The 13,635-nt window shown below is 38.6% G+C and overlaps 1 protein-coding gene across 1 annotated transcript in view; it reads left to right on the top strand.

Moving 5' to 3' along the window:
• Window positions 1-10,499: 10,499 nt before the first annotated feature.
• The window catches only part of GNPDA2 (glucosamine-6-phosphate deaminase 2), a 22,965-nt gene continuing 19,829 nt past the window's right edge, over window positions 10,500-13,635 (top strand). Inside the window, exon 1 of the mRNA XM_049790171.1 lies at window positions 10,500-10,598. The gene's annotated coding sequence lies outside the window, so the exon portion shown is untranslated. The remainder of the gene's footprint in view (window positions 10,599-13,635) is intronic.

Here is a 13,635-nt window from a genome sequence, read left to right as displayed (position 1 = left end):
GGGGGAAATATAAGAAACCCTCAAGCCTCAATTTAGTATTTGATATTTAAAATTAAAGCACTCTAACTCGCCAAGTAATAAGAAAAAACATATCACCATTTCAAAAAACAAACAAGGAAAGTGGGTAAAACCTCATATCCATTTTATTTTTAACAATGCAAGGAGAAAATCTACTAACCATAATTAAAATACCTGACACTAAGAGTGGAGCAGCCAAGAAAATCAAAATAAATCTAGAGTCTTTCTGTTTCTGGACTTTTCCTGCTATAATATGCCTACTCAGTCTAATTACTTCCTTAAATAAAGTATGTTAATATCTTATTGTATTCATAAAACATAAGTGACTTTTAGTAATAGTCTGTCAACCACGCCATATCATTTATTCAATACCAGGGACAGAAGATTCCAATTTGTTCATATTCTTTGGTTCTAGGCACCACAGTACCATCCCAGCAGTGGTCCTGGGCCTTTCAGATCTCATCTGCAGCACAGGAATATCCAGGACCTCTCTGCAACACTCCAACTTTGCTGGACCAAAGTTCAAACCTTGACTACTGAGTGAGTTATTTCCCTAACAAATTTATATATCTTTCACCTAAATCATTTCCTGTATCCGCATTTCCTTGTTAAGCAAACAGAAAACTTAAATCAGTTTTTTTTTGAGTTCAGTGTTTTATGAGTCAATTTGAAAGCGAATCCTCTCATTTTGGAAAGGATGCTCTCCAAATCCTCTCTTTTCAACTTAGGCTGAGTTCTAAGTGAGGAGGTTTGCCACTGTGTCTACATTAGTGGAGGCATTTCTTCTGGGGTCTCTTTCTTTTTTCTAATATCTATTTCAGTAGATATTCAACAGGTATTCCTGTTATTTATTTTAATCTCCAATTTATTTCCCCATTGATATTGCTGATGTAGCTTTGGCTCACTGGCCTCCATGTGTGACAGATACTGAGAGAAAAACACTACTTCTGGCTGGATGTTTATGAATTTTATTCTCTGTCTCAGGAACATTGGGCTTTCTTTCCATCAGCCATATTTTTCTATAACCTACATTTTCACTATAGTGCTTTCTGGTAATTGTTTATCTGCACCTTCCCAGGGTGACTATAATCTGCTATTTTCAACCATACTCATCCAAATGAGAAAGGGGGGCCTCAAGGGACCTTGCATCATTTCTCATTGCTTGGGGCTTTATTTAAAAGATAAGATTTAGGTCCTTTCTATACTCAAATTATCCCCAAATGTAAAGAATTATTTTAGTTTTCTCAGACAGAATCCATAGCACATAACTCAGGATTTACTTTGTGAAGACTGCAAGTGCACTTAGATCACTGGGTGCCTGAGTCCAGCTCCCAGCGAATGGGTCTGAAGCAGATTCCCAGTGAGGATTAAGGAAACAAGGCAGATTTTGGCTATTGTAACTAAAGCTGCAATGAGCATAGGCATGGAGAGGGCATTTTTGTATTGTGTTTTTGTGTTCCTAGGAGATATACCTAGGAATGGTATATTTGGATCATATGGGAGCTCAATTTTCAGTTTTTGAGGAATCTCCATATTGTTTTCCATAAAGGCTGGACTAGACAGCATTCCCACCAGCAGTGAGTAAGAGTTCCTTTCTCCCCACATTCTGGCCAGTACTGATTGTTCTTTGTGATTTGTTCCCAGTCTCTGTAGTGTGAGATGGTATCTCATTGTTTTGATTTGCATCTCCCTGATGTTTAGTGATGTAGAGCATTTTTCATGTGTCTTTTGACATCTGTATTTCTTCTTTGAGGAAGTGTCTGTTCATTTCTTCTCCCCAATTTTTTGATGGGGTTACATTTTTTATTCTTATTAAATTCTGTCTGTGCCTTGTATAGCTTAGATAAGAGTTCCTTATCTGATGGGTATTGGATGAATAGTTTTCTCATTTTGTGGTTGGCCTTTGTATCCTAGTCACTGTTCCCTTTTGTTGAGTTTGGAAATGTTTGATTTCGAAAAAATTAGGTCTTGAGTCCTGACATTAAGCTTGGTTTAATTCTGAATTCTTGTGTTTTATCTGAGAGCTTGAAATAATAGTATTTAGAAATAGTAGATTTAGGCTGTTAGCTTAGAATAATATAGTAAACAAGAAACTAGTATTTCCTCTTACAAAGTTTTTGTTTTCCCTTTTTCATATAGCTTAGAAAAAAAAAACCTTGCCTTTAAAGTTGTTTTTTTCTTTCCTCAGCAAGTTATTTTAGAACCCCTGACAGGCAAGCAGAGCCTCACCACCCAGGGGGCCCCAGGCTAACAAGTTGACTGGCCCAAGGAGATAAGAATTAATCCTGCTCACTGGATGCATACTGAGGAAATAACAGGATCTTTAAGCAGGAGATCAAAACATCCCAGCACTTTAAAAACATAACTTAATAGGGGCCGGGAAGGTGGCGCTAGAGGTAAGGTGTCTGCCTTGCAAGCGCTAGCGTAGGACGGACTGTGGTTCTATCCCCCGGTGTCCCATATGGTCCCCCCATGCCAGGAGCGATTTCTGAGCGCATAGCCAGGAGTAACCCCTGAGCGTCCAATGGGTGTGGCCCAAAAACCAAAAACCAAAAAAAAAAACAAAAAACCAACAACAACAAAAAAAAAACACCAAAAAAAATAATTTAATAACTAAGAGTAAAACTTTAGGTCAAAAGTAGCTATGAGTCAAGAACATGTTAAATTTGCTTCTGTCACTTGCTGGCTAAAAAGTTTTAATAGCCCAGAGTGACATCTCCACCCTAGTACATGATTAGTACATAAGACACTCAAACATTAAGCAGAAAAAGGAGACTCTGAAACAGCTTCAAATGAAAACCAAGGCACGATGAAATACAACATAATTAATATGGGTGATATAGAAAACATAAAAATTGTTAAGACTAATCTACCTTTTGTCGATTTCTTTGTTTTGGTGTGGTTATTGAAGTTGTTGTCCCCATTTATATTTATATTGTTTTTTTTTCTTCTTTTCTTTTCTTTCTTTAGGTGCTCTGCCATGTTTTTAACTCAAGACCATGGCTTTTTTTTTTTTTTTTTTTTTTTTTGGTGCCTATCATTATCACTGGAGTGCTCACTGGATATTTGACTCTTCTTTTTGTACTGTTGGGGTGTTTCACCTTTTTTTCTCCTTCATCTCTCAAACCAATGATGAGAGCCTCTAGAAGGATTCCCCCCATTTTCAGCATATTAGAATCTTACCCCAGTTTATTACTTTTCTCTTCAAATAAAACCACATAACTTGAACTATGTAGTTCTTCCTCCCAGTTAGAGGGGGAAATAAGGGAGGCACCAAGACCAAGACTACTAAGTAGTAAGCTAGGTACAGAGGGGAACACAATTTCTCACAGCCCCGGGGGTGAGGGAGGAGGATATGGGAGGTAGGACGAACACGGAGGTGTAGGGAGGACAAATCGGTGATGTAAATGTTTTTATGTAAACGGTTTTATGTAAATGTGACCCTGTAATATTATTGTCAACAATATGTAAACCACTACGATCAAAATAAAATTATATTAAAAATTGTTAAGACTAATGCTGATCTTGCTTGTTACTACCTTGCTAGAAGATTTTTCTTTAACAAAATAACTTCATGACCTCCCCCACAGTCAAGCCCACACCAAGTGACAACTCCACCCTGCACAGGGGACCTCCTCCCCGCCAGCAAATTTCCCCAGGCCAAACACACCTAGGGACCAACTGGGAGGACTACCTTCATCAGGAAAAACATTAGGCCCGGGGTGTTCATGAAGGGTCAGGATTTACCATTTTCTGACTGTCATTGGTAAAATTCAAACTCATACAATTTGTATAATCTATGAAATGCTTTGACCTGTCTGCTAATTACCATGTAAAACTCCTTAAAAACCTGTGTGAGGACGGCTGGGCTCAGAACACTCCGCATGCCAGGATTTCTGGGTGTGTTTGACTGGTATGTTGGGGGCTCTGGGCAGGACAGCTAGCCATAGGCCCCCTGGGCTGACCACCTAGTCCAGGGGACCAAGATCCCCCACACACACACCAAGCGGGTCTTCAGGGCCACGCCTGGTTAATCGGGCTCTGGGGGGAGGGGGTGAGAAATTCCTCCCTATGCATCCAAAAACTACAGAGGCATGGCTGGGCTCATGCCCCTGTGCGTACTTCATGTATTAAGAGTATTCCTTATTCTTATGTTATGTTTTGCATATACCGAATGTTCATTTTGTATTCTGCACTTTCCCACAGCCCTACAAAGCTCTTTTTTTACTCCTTAACTCTCTAACCCCCCCCCCAAAGTCACTAACCTACATTACTCTTTTTAACTTCAGTAGTGTACAATTCTAATCACAAACCAAAGCATTGCATTGTGTGTAACAAACCCAAACTGTTTCAAGATACATAAAATGGACACGTATTTCTTTAGAATATTTTATGCTTTTTCTCTGACAGCTATAATTTTTACTAAATGTTGTCTTATACAGTGACGATTTTAACCACTTTTTATCTTCTCTTTTTGAGCTGATTAACAAGGAATTTTGGTGAAAGAGTCCCCCAGTTTAATGCTTATGATTGAACCATATCATGGGAATCCTTGGAATTGTTCTTATGGCACCCATATGCGCCAATAACACCACATGGCATTGCTTCTTTTTTCCATAGGCACATTAAAATGGGAAAATACTATACATACAAATAAGATCCTATCTAATAGAGATTGGAACACACAAATCTTGTAGTGCAAAGGGACCTTACACCCTGAATATTGACATAACAACCTGGCACAGACCTCAGAAGAAAGGGCATTTTCCATTCACCCCTGAACCAGGGAAGCCATCCACGAAACATCCAGGCTGGCCTATAACATCACCTGGAAGCAATCCTCTACCACAGAAGACTCTACACTGCTCAGACATCGACCTGCTCAAAAGAGATTTCCCTTAGCACTGAGAAGACTTAACAACAACGACCTGCTTACAGGACAGGGCTCCCTGTATTGCCCTTTGATTGTGAGGTGAAACGAGAGGACGCTCCACATCCTGACTTCAATGTAGGATATGCAGATTCCAGGATCTTTAATACAGAAACACGATACCAACAACAGAGACTGTGTGAAAAATAAAAGTGTGTTGGCACTACAGAAAATGTCTTGCTTGCCTGGAGCCTAGAGTTGGTCTTGTGCCAGGAACCTTCAGGGGTTGGGTCTCTTTGTATTTAGGCCAAGGTTATTTCTTTCCATGTCCCTCATATTTTGGTGGGCCTATGCAAACAACAATTGCCACTCTAACACCATTTTTACTGTACTCCTTTGACTCTAATCCTTAAAAAGAACCCACTTAAAATTTGAGGTTAACTTAAGCTAATATGCATGTATATTGAAATGTAAAAAAAATACTATGCCTGTAATGTTTAAGGAGTTATGTAAGTTTTATGGCTTTAGATTGCCTGTGTGCTGTTAAGAAATATTATAATGTGTTACAATCTGGGGACTTGAGGGACAAAGTAATTGTACATGGATTCTGTCTTATTTATCTTAATGTTCTTTGGCTGAAAGTTCAAAGTTAAGATATCAGCAAGGGGACTTCTGAGAATTATGTTATGGGTGATTGTTCTTCCACTGTAACTTTACCTTGTCTTCTTTCTTTGCATCCTTGTTCTCATAATTAAAAATTAAAAAATTAAAAAAAAACCTGTGTGAGTAGTTCAGGGTCTTCCTGCAGACCAAAATCCCTGCTGTGCCAGGATTCTGCATGCTCTGTGATAGAATAAACCACGTGTGATTGCATCCTCCAATGTTTGTGTCTCCTCGACTCCAGTGAGCTTTCCTCGGACCCTGGGCATCCCCAAACCCTGGGACCTCTTCCCCGGGCTCGGGTATCTCCAACCCCACACCCAGGCCAGCTTTGGTCACCTTTAACACTTTGAGTTTCAGAAACTTCTCAGTTTAATGTAGTCCTATTTGTTTATCTCTGCTTCTAATTATTTAGACAGTTGGTGTTCCCTTTTTGAAAATGCCTTTAATCTCAGTATTATGGAGTGTTTTACCTACATGTTTTGCAGTTTTCTTTGTCTAGGTACTTTACCTCTTTTGTTAAGTTGACTCCAAGATATTTGAGTTTCTGTGGCACTATTGTGAATAGAAGAATTGCAGTTCTATTTGCAGTAGCCAGAATCTGGAAACAACCCAGATGCCCAACAACAGATGAGTGGCTAAAGAAACTTTGGTACATATACATAGTGGAATACTATGCATCTGTCAGGAAAAAATGAAGTCATGAAACTTCCCTATAAATTGATACTATTATGATGAGTGAAATGAGTCAGAGGGAGAGAGATAGATACAAAATAGTCTCACTCATCTGTGGGATTTAAGAAAAATAAAAGAGAAAAAAAAAGACAGTATGGTAATAATACCCAGAGACAATAGAAATGAGGTTTGGAAAGACCAGGCCATGATACAAGGCTTACCACAAAGATTGGCGAGTACAGTTAGAGAAATAACTACACCATCAACTATCATGACATTAGTAGTGAGAGAAATAGAATACCTGTCTTGAAGACTGGCAGGGGGTGAGGGAAAAGAAGATGAGGCATTGGTGGGGAGAAGGTTGCACTGGTGAAGGGGAATGTTCTTTTTATGATTGAAACCCAACTACAAACATGTTTGTAACCATGGTGCTTAAATAAAAATATTAATTAAAAATAAAAATTAAAGGACTTTGTACTCTTTGCAACACCAATTTCTTTTTTCTCTTCTTTTCTTTCTTTTTCTTTTCTTTTCTTTCTTTCTTTTTTTTTTTTTTTTTTTGATTTTGGTGACCAGGCCTTGATCTATGGAGCCTCTTAGATCTACTTAACACTGCTAGAAGCACCACCAGATATGGCCCCAGACGAGCAAAAGTCTTAGAGATAACCTCATATAATTTCTTTTCAAATAAGGAATGTTTACTATAGTATCTGCTACAGATGCTCATTTAGTCTCTGGATGAGAAGAGTCACAAGAGTTAAAAACATAAAAATCCAAAAGAGGGGCCGGGCGGTGGCGCTGGAGGTAAGGTGCCTGCCTCGCCTGCACTAGCCTAGGACGGACCGCGGTTCGATCCCCCGGCGTCCCATATGGTCCCCCAAGAAGCCAGGAGCAACTTCTGAGCGCATAGCCAGGAGTAAACCCTGAGCGTCACAGGGTGTGGCCCAAAAACCAAAAAAAAAAAAAAAAATCCAAAAGAACAACAAAAACCCTTTTATTATAAGTACTCCAGTCTCAAACAGGACCACCTCTTCCTTGTCATTTGATCTTAAACCTGCCTTCAATAACTGGAGGACTTCTCTGTCACAATCCTTACAAAAATATGCAAGGACTCCGAAATGGGAGGAGAAAGAGAATGGATGGATGGGGCAACAAAGGTATACAACTAACTACAATATAAGCTTCTGATGAATCCCAAAGAGCTAAAAAACTATTGCTCTAAAAGTCTAGCAGAGATTAAATCTATACTGAGACTATTATTGAAAGACAGGCCCATTTTAAGTTTTGGTTGTTAAAATTGGGTCTCATGATTTCATTGCATTGACTTTGGCCTGGATATTTAGTCCTAGCCTTTCTTAACACCACCAATGCACCTGAGATCACTTGGCCCCTGACCAGAGATCTTTTATAACACATACCTGCCACCACTCATTTCAGTTTTTTTGACATATGACATTATCACTTGTGTGATGTGGTACCTGGCTATCATTTGATTGTTTCTCTGATTCTAAATGATAATGATAATTCTTTTTATTTCTTTATTAGCCACCCATTAGTCTTCTTCATAGAAGACTTCATAGAAGAGTTTTCACTTGTTATCTCCATTTCTGATAAAGTTATTGATGATCTTTGTGCTTTATAGATTTTGGATGTTATTTCTTTATCTGAAATATTTTGTATGACTATCTTCTAGCTAGTTGGGTATCTTGATTAATTTCTAAGTAAAAAATTTTAAAAAAGTATTGATGTCTTTGACCACAATAAAAATTTAAAAAATAAAATAAAAGGAAACATGAAAGACACAATAAAAGAAAAAATAAGATATTGAATATAAAAACAAATAGACTAAAAAGAAAACAAAACAGACATAGTGAAAGCATATGGGTCAGGGAGCTGACTGCCTCCTAGACAGAGAGCCCTGACTGGACTGTTGTCTCCATTGGATATTCATTGTTCACTTATAATCAGTCTTAGAAAGAAGGGCAGATAACAGATTCTCAATCAGTACTAACTAAACCTAAGGAAGTTTACAATCTCTTAAGGAAATGTGAGGAATGAGGAAGTTTTAGGTATAATCTCTGAAGGTTGTCTTTCTCTGAGGAAGGGTGACAGGTAGGAGAGTATATACAGGGCTCCACCTCTGGGCATTCCTGGAGTGGCTTTAGCATTCCAATATCTTGAGTTAACAGCACTTTAGTTTACTACCATCTCTCAGGTTCCTTGACCTCTAAAGGTTTGGGGTTTCTCTACTATTTCTGCTTTGTAGCTTCCTAATACAACTGGGGAAAAAGATAATTTTTTATTTGTATCATTTTGGTGCTGGTTCATGGTAGTCTTGGTAAATATTTTTTGAATGGATAAATGATTGTCATTTCTTGCTTTTACCTGTTCTCGTTAACAGAACATGTGAAATGTTTGGCTTTAGAGAACACTAATGTCTTGCTCTAGTAAGAAATAATGATTTGAGAGAAAAGGCATAGAGAAGCTGATAAAGTATAACCAAAGCAAAATTAACTGACCATATGTAAATCATGGCCTGAAATCTTCCTAAAATCAGCAACATAGAATTCAAAAGCATTCTTCTATGCCCCAATAATTTAACCCACAAAACTTCTTTCTCTATTTGCAGTGTTTTCAACTATAGTAGATGCTCAAGAGATTTTGGGTGTGGCATTCTCAGTTATGCTTAGTGCTTACTGCAGCCTCTGTGCCCAAGTATTATTCCTAGATCATAGGAAATGTGGGGGATTGAATTCAGATCAGTCTCATGCAAGTAAAGCACAGTACCCTGTACTATCTCTCTGGCACCAGTAGACTTTTTCTTTTTAAGACAATAAACTATAATTACTAGGAAAATATATAGATTTTTATGTATTAAGTTCTAGGCCATAAGAAACTCACTTTCCCAAACTTTAACCACTGGGTGCAGCCCAGAATTCTCTGGTACTGAAGGGCCCCCTCATATCTTTATCCTTCAACTTTGACATTGTACTATGTGTCTTTTGCCAAGGGAAGATAGGAAGGACTCTGGATCTCCTGAGGTTAGGTTCCCCTAACCTCACATTCCCCCAAGAGAATGTAAACAAATGAGTGATTTTTAACCCAAAGAAGTAGGCTGCTTTTACAGCCCAGGTGCAGAATTTAGATTAGGTATTTAGGAACATAATATTACTAATTTACCTTAATTTGTAGTTTCTAAAACAAACACCAATTTACCGTTCCTGCCTATTGCTGCATTTGGTACCATAGGAATAAAAGAATTTAACAAAGACTGAAGTAGAACCAAGCAGAAAATAGACTTATTGAGAACACTGTGAGAATGCATTCTGTGCTGGAGTTAAGGATTAGAGAATTTATACAGCCTTTGAGCAGGGGAATATTGGGTAGAGATGGTATTATTTTTGCAGAATGTTTTCTCAAACAAACAGTGGTGTTTCTTTTTGTTCTGCATCAGGATGTTCTTTAGGAACTGGGCAGGAAAAATATTATTATGAGAGATGTTTTCACTTCAGAGCATGTATTTCATGAATGTTTGAGTTCTTAGTCAGCTTGCTTTCAAAGTATTATTTCCATCCCATAGCACCTCTCACCTCCTTCTGGTAGTCACATTGTACTGCTTAGAACAGAATTTGAAGAACTGTTTCTCATGGAACTTGGTAAGGCCACCCAACTCTTTTAAAAGGAAGTCCTGCTTCCTTCCATCCTTCCTTTCTAAACAAAGACCCGATATCCAAATTGAAGCTGGTTCTGCATCCTCTCCGCATTTCTGAGTCAAATAGCACAAGTCCATATCCCATTAAAATTTCCTTCTTATTCAGGTATCCCTAAGTTTTCCCACACTTTAGTTAGTTTTCCTTTTCCTGATCAGATAACTTTGTCAAACTTTTTCTTTTAAAGCAAAAACGTTCAGCTGTCAATGTTCTTTCAAAGTACAAAGTACATGGCTATTACCAGCAATAAGGAAAGTGGTGCTTTTTATATTAGCATTGCTTAGACTAAAAGATCTCCTATTACATTTAGTCCTTCATGTCCATCTCATAAGCCCCAAAGTCTCTACTGCAGCAATCAAGCTCTGGGAATGAAAACAATAACGACCAAAAAAGAAAAAAAAAAAAAAGAAAAGAAAAAAGGAGTGCCCTAGGCACTTAGAGAATCCCAAGTGTAAACTCCTTGCAAAACACTTTCTAAATGACCTAGCAGTAGCTCATCTTTAGACTGAAGCTCGCGCATGCGCAGCGCCCGCCGGACGCACATTCTTCCCGAAAGGCGCCTGTTTGCATCCGGGTCCTGGGACTCCGCTCTCCTCTCCGGGCCGGGTTCTCTCCTGGGCTGCTGTGTGTTAGTTGTTCCGGCTGTTCCAGCATCGACCACGCAGGTGGGTCATCGGTTGAATTCAAGGCCAAAGGGGGGTTTCCCTGAGCCTCAGGCGGGCCTGGTCGCCCTCGGGTCAGCTCTTTTGTAGAGAGTAAGGCGCAGGGTCGAGGGAGGGATTGGAGGGTCCCTGTACCTGTGGGCAGGGCGTCCCAGGGCTTCCTGGCCCCTTGCCTGACAGCTCATCTTCTTAAGAGTTTGGGCTTGCAGATAAAGGGGGGCTTTTCTGTCTCCTCTCTGGGGGCTTTCTCCCTCATCTGACACTAGTTTAATCCCTAACAACTGGTGCTTTCTTTGCATTGCTGGAACTTTGCAAAGTGTCTGGGCCTTGAAGGCTTGCAGTGGGAGTGGCTGTGCAGGGATCAAGGGCTACTCTGCTGCTTTAGAGCATCTTTGCAAGATCTGCACCCTATTTTAAATCCCCCCACCTTATCCCTGGCTGAGTGGGATTGGGGCATTTAAGAAGAAGCTCTTTTTCACTTCAAGTGCAGGGATGTTGGGAGTTACTATGAGCCAAATTCCCATGCAGACCTGAAGTTTCCAGATTGGCTGAGTTTTTATTTTTATTTTTTATTTTCCAGGAGAGGCACCAGGGCAAGGGAGGGGACAGTGGTGTGTCCTTTTCTGAGAACCTTGACATCTGTATGCCAGGGAATTGCCAGGAGAAGGAGAAGGGACAGTCAGGCCAAGCGAGCATTTGCTGTCCATGTTTGGATAACAGAGTAAACTTTGAAACAGAGTAAATGTGCTCCCAACGTTCTGCTTTTTTTCTACTGAGGAATTGATGTGTTTACCCAAATTCGAAGCCCTTCAAAGAATTTTTTTTTACTTGTTTTTGGTCCACACCTGGTAATACTTAGGGGTTACTCCTGGCTTTGAACTCAGAAACCATTCTTGGCGGGCTTGGGGGACCCTATGGGAGCTGGTGTTCTAACCGGGTTTAAAAAACAACAACAACAATTTGCCTTTATTACCTGGGTTAAGAAATGCTTGACTCTTTTGTTTTGAGGATACTGGATAAGGTTTCCGTTCCCAAATTTCATTAAATTCTAAAGACCACACATGAATACTGTAAAAACGCAGGATAAAAGCATATACGTGATTCTTGCTTTAAAGGCATGGTTGAGATATAGGTCTTAGTTAGATATTTTAGCCTTTAAGAACATCGACAGTTTTTCCTATAACAATGACAATAAAGAAATAAATGAAGGTAGTGTCTAACTGCAGAAACTATGAAGTTATGCTTGATAATTGGTACTTAATCTTTTTGTGTCTGTAGAAGCAGATTATTTTTCTTTCTTTTTTCTTTTTTAATTTGTAACCTTTGGGAGGGAAGCTACAGTAGGGACTTGACTCGTGCAACAAGACAGAGATGCCTATAGAAGCAGATTTGATGCTTGGAATTTAATAGGCTCCTGCAAGTCTGGTGAATTGTGCAAAGAGCAAACTTATAAGACAGAAGGTGCTTGGAGAATTCTATTGCCCTTACTCATCCTTCTCTTGTACATTATTTATAATCAATAATCAGCTTGTGGATTCATCCTTTTAGAAGTGTGTAAGTGCCTTTATGGTCTTAACAGTCCACACATTTTTATTCTTTGGTGTTTCTTTGTAACTGTTTCTGCTCTGTGATTACTAGTGAATATACATAGAAGGCATGTCAGTGTTTTAACAGTATGTAAATTACTGTTTACCTCCTATGTATACCTCATGTCACAGTGCCAGAATTATAGTTTATGATAATCATGACTTCTTTGTTGTTATGTCATAGTTCTAAATTATTATCTTCTTATGGATGCCATTTTTAATTTTATCTCCTATGATGAGGCTTACCCTAGTGATAAAGCATTTGCCTTGCATATGGCCTACTGGGGAAAACCGGGTTTGATCCCTGGCATTCCATATGGTCCCTGGAGCCTGTCAGGAGCAATTTCTGAGCACAGAGCCAGGAATAACCCCTAAATGTGTCCAGTTGTGGCCCAAAAACAAACAAAAAAAAATTTTTTTTTTTTACACATGAGTACTATTTGTAATATGTAAGTTACAGAATAATGTACTGCTTAAGTCAGTAATAAAAAGAACTGATGTGGATAATATCTCAAACAGGATTAAGAATTAAAATCTATTTTGGGGGATGTGTGGAGGGTTTGGGCCACAGTCAGTACTCTCTGACCTTATTCCTGGAAACTTAGGGGAATCAAATGGGAGATTGAAGATAAAACCCATTTACAGCATCCACAGTCAGTGTCCTAGCCATTATATTATTGCTTCTGTTCATGAACCTGATTGTTTTTGCCTTTTTGGGTCATATCTGGCCAATACTCAGGTGTTATTTCTCACTCTGTTCTAGGAGGACCCCCTAGCAATTGGAATTTAATATTATTTATTTTAATATTAAATTATTTAATTAGATTGATTTAAATATTACATTTAAATTGCATTTAATAATTTAATATAGGAATTGGAATTTTTTCTTTGCAATTGGAATTTAATAATGCATGGAAACCATACTCTATTCAGGGGATCAAAGTGGGATCTGCAGCATGAGAAAAGGACCTTATCTCCTGTACTGTATCTTTCTAGCCTACGCTTTATTTCTTTTGTGGGTAGGGGTTCTTTTTTTCTCAGATCATGTTACTGCACTCAGATATCACTCCTGGTGGGGCTCTGGGGACCATATGGGAATCAGAACTCAGCAAGAAAATCAAAACTCAGCAAGGCAAAGTTACTGAGTAATTGTTGCTCCCATTAACAATCAATAAATGAATACTGGTATTTTCTTCTTGCTTGTATCATGTTGCTTTTAATAGTATCCTTATACAAGCAGTGTGGTTATTTATGTTTATTAAGTTTGTCTTGACATTTGTTCTAACTTGTCATTTACTTAATAAACTCAAGTCAAATTTTATGAGTCCATCTGTTCATCTAAAACTTTTATTTATTTTAGAAGATTATTATAAGGATTAAACTACATATGTAAATTACCTTTTTACTGCCTGGAACCATAGAGCTCTTCAAAAGAAAAAGTAAATTGGTCCAAT

The sequence above is a fragment of the Suncus etruscus genome, chromosome 16 (assembly GCF_024139225.1).
Source record: "Suncus etruscus isolate mSunEtr1 chromosome 16, mSunEtr1.pri.cur, whole genome shotgun sequence".
Classification (NCBI taxonomy): domain Eukaryota; kingdom Metazoa; phylum Chordata; class Mammalia; order Eulipotyphla; family Soricidae; genus Suncus; species Suncus etruscus.
Note: the sequence above shows the minus strand (reverse complement) of the source record. Positions and strands in the feature narration are given on the sequence as shown.